The sequence below is a fragment of the Mercenaria mercenaria genome, unplaced genomic scaffold, assembly GCF_021730395.1.
Source record: "Mercenaria mercenaria strain notata unplaced genomic scaffold, MADL_Memer_1 contig_1709, whole genome shotgun sequence".
Lineage (NCBI taxonomy): Eukaryota > Metazoa > Mollusca > Bivalvia > Venerida > Veneridae > Mercenaria > Mercenaria mercenaria.
Genome location: NW_026459709.1, coordinates 1 through 6,071, shown reverse-complemented (window position 1 = coordinate 6,071; position 6,071 = coordinate 1). Strand labels below are relative to the sequence as shown.

Here is a 6,071-nt window from a genome sequence, read left to right as displayed (position 1 = left end):
AATCTGCAATCTCTCTGCAACATTCTTGTTCGATGCTGATTCAAAACCTGTAACAACAAAGGCCATTATGAGCAACTCATTATAAATCAGTCGGATATTTAACACAACAACGGTATTGATTAAGATTGCAGTATGGACTATAAAGCAAGTAAATAATCACACTCTAATTACAGTAATTTTTGGTGTACACAGAAACATTTGTGTCAGGCCATGAGATTTTTGGCCCAAATGCGATTTTGGTCGAAAATGGGGTTTTCAGGTAATCTGACAGATTGTCATGTTCCAAGTAAAATTCTGCTATTAGACAACAAAATCAGCCGTTGTTATGGAGAAATTACCGCCTTTCGGACACCATATTTTCGTCTATCTGTATCAAAATAGAGCAGAATATCTTTTATTCAGACTCTTTCTTAAAATAATATGAAAAAAAAATACATAATGAAATATCAAACATAACATACAGTTAATTAAATTTATTTCTTTCTGTTTCATTTTTTTTATATAAGCACATATTATTTTCCCCTTAAAATCGTTTCCATGGCAACACAGTTGTTAAATCCAATTTGAATAGTTCCTTGATAAATCCAGCCAAAATTTACATCAAGAAAGTGAAGCTAATATACCGTCAACATTTTTCAGTGTACAGACAGAGTTTAAAGATAACAGTTTTTTTGCAAAAATCTTAATATGGCTTTCTTTTGTACAAAAATAGATTTACTGGATTACGGGTTAGATAACATGACAAAACTATGACAAATTAACCTTGTTGTTAGAACACTTGACACATTGACATATTTCTTTGTAACTGTTAGACAGAAAATCAGGCAAAAAGATATAATTATTAGAAATATTAAAACTGATTTTGCTTAAAGTAGTAGTACAAATGTCACACTGATCAGTGACTCGTTACCATAGCAACCATGATGTATTTTCTTACCAAAAGTACCATTTCTATCAAGTTCTTGAAATAACTGAATATGTTAAAGTGTTTTTCAAAATAATATATACATTGAAAGCTGTCTAATTTCATATTCAAAAGTAAGAAAACCTCATTTCATGTAAATTGATGTGACACTGTTTGGGATATACATAATTTTCTGATACACACGACACAACTCTTGCTAGTTTAAGGCAGATTCAAAGATAACTTAACGTTTTGTTGATGCAGTTACTACTAAGAAAAGAATATGACCTTACATTATTTTTTTTAACAAATAGAACATATAAACATGAAAGATGTTTTACAATAATTTATAGTCAGATTAATGTTTAATACCATGGCAACAATGCACTATTTTCTTATAAAATTAAAGATAGCATTTATTGTCAAATTTCTTGAAACTGTATGATTATTTAAATAAAAAAGAGCACTCAAGATATATTATGCATGGAGTATGTTTTTTAAAAAAAATCTGTATTGCTTAAACAATGAAGACAGTTTTACTCTAACCACTTCACTGCTGTTCTGACAACAAAACATACTTTTACCAAACATTTCTCACAGTTGAACTGTGGCAGTTCAGTTAGTTTTACTTTTTTCTTGACTCCCATTTGTAGTTTGAATCAGCTTGGTGAACTTTTGCAGAAAACATGACCTTATTTTGTGCACTTCTTTGACAGTTGCACTTTATTCCATTGGCATACTTTCAACTGGATGGTAAGCAAATATATTAGTTCCTTGGGTTTCATTTCCATTCACAAATTCATAAAGAATTTATTTTTGTGGCTGGAAATTCTTTCTTCCTTCAGCCATTCTGCAAAACAAAAATACATTAGTATTAGTACCTTTAAGTAGAAAGTTACAGAATAGAATACTGTGAAGCATTTTTTAAAAATAAAAGTGTCTTTTTGTGTAATCTACATAAAAGCATGACTACTAAGTACCCATCCATCCATCAATCTCATAATTTTCAAGAATACAAAAAACTAGCTAATCTTCTGACATACTAGTAGACATACACTTAAAAGAATTAATTCATTCAGTCTAACTAAATGAATACTCAAATACTGCAACAGTTTCTTAGGAAAATACATGTATGATGATATTCAATCATTATGCATATTTCCCCACTCTCCTCTTTTTATGCTAGATATGTTTGTTGAATGAATCTATTAGACTAGTAATGATTTCTTTCAAAATGCTATTAATACAATCAGGTCATTTATGTGTATGATATTTTAAGATTTATTTAACTTAGATAAATCTACTTGTACTTATTTTAAGAGGAATTTATTTTTTGTATATATTCTTAAGATGTATTTATCTTTCTTACAATAGAAAAACTGCAAAAATGCAGAAAATTACAAACCCACAAACTCTTCCAACATGTGATATGTAGGCATGCCTTGAGAATTCCTTTTTTTGTTTAAGGTCATAGCAATATGCCAGATGTTTCTCAGTAGTTCATCAATAGTTGATCTGTAAAATTAAAAAATACTTTAAAAAAGCTGAAATGTGAGATAAAGATGGCCTAGCTAGTTACCTCAGGACACAGAACACAAAGATTTATACTATGAGTGTAATATGTTCCAATCAAAAGCATGACTTTCTTAACAAAATGTCTTTAAAGTTTAAAAAATATTCATTTAATGTGTAGAAGTTGTTTGTAACTTGTAAAGAACATTATGTAGTGGTGAGGAATCCAACAATCATGGCCAAGTGAACTGAATGCAAACTTACATGAAAAGCTATTGAGCATCTGTTTTATACAAAATAAAAACAAACAGCTATTCTTTATACTTTTCTAATTGAAGTGAGTTTGACATGAATAAGAAATAATTTATTTAAACTGACAAACTGTTCCTGTAAGTCACTACATAAATATGGATAAGGCTGTGACTTTTGACATACTGGTCTTTCATACTGACACACTGATCAAAATAAGAGTGAAAACTGTTGTGGAAAAAAGTAAGCTTCATGAATGCCTCCCCTCCCCACTCCCCATTATTTGGAGGATATAGGAGGGGGGTAATTTACAGTTAAAAGGAACGGAGGAGGGGGGAGAGGGGGTGTATTTAGTTTATAAATGTAGTGTGGAAGCAGTTCTCAAGCTGAGGAAGGGTGCATTTCATATGACAATGGGTGGGAAAGAGAAGGGAGGTATTTGAAGAAGTTGATGGGAAGGGGGGTGATTTGAGGTAACCCAGTTGTGGAATGGAGAAGGGGGGTTAAATGATTCCGGAGGGGGTGATTTCCTTTTTGAAAAAACTGCGGGTGTTCTGGCTGACATTATTTAACTGACGCTGTTTTAATTTTCTGATTATTTCCCATTACCATCAGAGATCCATAACAGCAAATAAACATCTCTGAACTGAATATTTTTAGCTAGAATTAAAGCCCAGATGACAATTCCGGGATATTTTCGAAGGACAAAACGGTCAATATGGATTTAATTAATATTTTAAAACTCTACATATTGTGTAAATATTACTACTTACCAGTAAATCGCTCAATGACATTCATTATCCCTTTTAAATCAATCGTCAAATTACTGTTTAAAAATTTCCTTTCACACGACCTTTCATGTTTACAAATGGCGTGTTGGTACAAAGGGCGATAAATTGTCAATTATTTGATAATGAAACGAAATGTCAAAACACGGAACTGTTACAATACCTGCTTGGTAAATGACGTTTGTCTCTTCATTCATTTATCGTCCAAATAATATAGTGTTAATTGATAAAATGCATTAATTGACGCGAAAACGTGTTGAACTCCACTCATTTTTGTGACGTAACTTTAATCGGGTTTTTCTCGAATGACGTAACGCCGCATTTGGGCCAAAAATCTCATGGCGCGACACATTTATTTATTGACCCATTGCATTTTTTTTTGGCAAATACAGACAGCTACTGTCACACACTTTCCTACTTGCATTTACCAGTTTTACCTAGACACGGGTATGAAACGTTGCCTGCGGCACAAAATGTGCCGCACTGAAATGAAGGCATCGCGCTTCCGACGGCGCAGGCATTGCGCAGGATGTTTACAAAAATAACGAGCACGGTGAGTAAAATTGAATGTTTTTGGTTATTGTCTTGTTACAGTAAACACTTTTTAGAAATCGGGGAATGCAGCGGGATGTAGTTATGTCTTGCCGACAAATCCATGCCCAGTTTTTGAAGAAATATGTAATATTGTTATTTTGCGCGTGTTTTTCATCGGATACAGTAACGAGAAAATTACAAAAGCAGTGAATATTCCGAGTCATTTCACATCCTGCAGAAAAAAGGAATGATGTATTTCTGTAGTATATTATAAAAAGACATGATATCTGATAGATTGAGATAAAATACATGTCAAGGAAAAGGCATATCCCCTCGTTCTGCCGATTTTTCAGTCCAGTGCCGCAGGCATCGCGAGGGGCGCAGTCATCTTGAATACTATTTGTAATCAGTGGTATGTGTAATTTCGACCACCTAACATGTATTAAAGTACAAAAAAAATCAATAACAATGTTGTTCCTTCAGTTATTGTGTAAGACAAATCTTCTGAACCCGAACTTTGTAATATTAATAGCTATTTTAAGAAGTTTGCAGTATTTTTGTCGCTGTTTTGGGGAATGGGGCCAGGTCGCTTCCAGTTGAGAAAATCACGTCATTTTATATCGAACTGGGATTATTTTCTCCTAAAATAACAATATTCAATTACCAAACATTACCATTAGTAACAATCATTGATGCTTACTTCAAAGCAAGGTATGAAAACCAGCATTGGAGCACAAAAACTGTCATAAATTTTGTCATTTTTCGGCCAATTTTGATGTTTTTGTTTCAGCATCAAGTATTGTTGTTTTTATTTTCTTTACAGTTTTGGCGTACTATTTTGATTAGCGATGAGCTGAGTTCCCCCACCCCCACCCTAACAAAAAAGAAAGAAAAACGGAAAAAAGAAATGGCAAAAAAATCATTGTTTTGGCTTTCCGAAGAAGAGGAACGAAACAAGACAAAAAAAAAACGTAAAAACATGAAACTTCCCTTAAAACGATACTGTTCACAAATTTTATGTGGAAAAGAAGCAAATTATGAAGTTATCGAATGTTAAGTATCTTGTTAATTTTATATTTTCAGATGGATGTGCATTCAGTGTATATTAAAAGGGAAAATAAAATGATTTAGAACTCCTTATGGTCAGACGTAAACTTTATGTGTACAATCAGTGCACAGACCTAAATCATATTTGAACGACAAAGAGTGAGTAAAGTACGTTAATATTTTTGTAGAATTTCAGAAATAATTAAAACAAGTTAAGCCCCTTTTTGGACAAATTTTTCGAAAGATCTCAACTTCATTGGTTCTTTTCCACACACAACTTGGGAACAGTAGTTTTAAATATTCTTCGTTCGTATTTAAATATCTTGACCTAACAGTGAATTTGGTGCTGATGTACTGTTACAGAAAAACATGGCGCGAGATGAGCCAAAGAAGTTTCATGTTTTTACGATTTTTTGTTTGTTTTTGCGTTCCTTTTTTTTTTTTTTTTTTTTTGGATTTAACGTCGCACCGACACATGATACGTCATATGGCGACCCCAGGTGCCCCTCCGTGCATTATTTCATCACGAGCGGGCACCTAGGTAGAACCACCGACCTTCCGTAAGCCAGCTGGATGGCTTCCTCACATGAAGAATTCAACGCCCCGAGTGAGGCTCGAACCCACATCGATGAGGGGCAAGTGATTTGAAGTCAGTCCTTTTTTTTTTTTTTTTTTTTTTTGAACGCTGGAACGCAGTAACAGCGATTCTCACCAATTACTTATTTCTTTTTTTTTTTTTTTTTGGTGGGGGGGGGGGTGTGTGTGAGGGATTCAGCTCACCGCTTATAAAAACAAAGTACGCCCGAACTGTAAAGAAAAAACACTCGATGCTGAAACAAAAGCAAAAAAATTGGTTGAAAAATGACAAAATTTATGACAGTTTGTGTGCTCCAATGTTGGTTTTCATACCTTGCTTTGAACTAAGTATCAATAATTGTTACAAATGGAAATGTTTGGTAATTGAATATTGTTATTTTAGGAGAAATAATCCCAGTTCGATATAAAATGACGTGATTTTCTCAGCTGAAAGGGATCTG

At 33.2% G+C, this 6,071-nt stretch overlaps 1 long non-coding RNA gene across 1 annotated transcript; it reads right to left on the bottom strand.

Annotated features, from left to right (window-relative positions):
- Positions 1-458: 458 nt before the first annotated feature.
- LOC123543416 (uncharacterized) lies at positions 459-3,791 on the bottom strand. The gene is made up of 3 exons (XR_008368889.1): positions 3,439-3,791; positions 2,310-2,419; positions 459-1,754 (listed from the first exon to the last, which is right to left on the bottom strand). It is a non-coding gene; the product is annotated as an uncharacterized LOC123543416 (long non-coding RNA).
- Between the last annotated feature and the right edge of the window lie 2,280 nt (positions 3,792-6,071).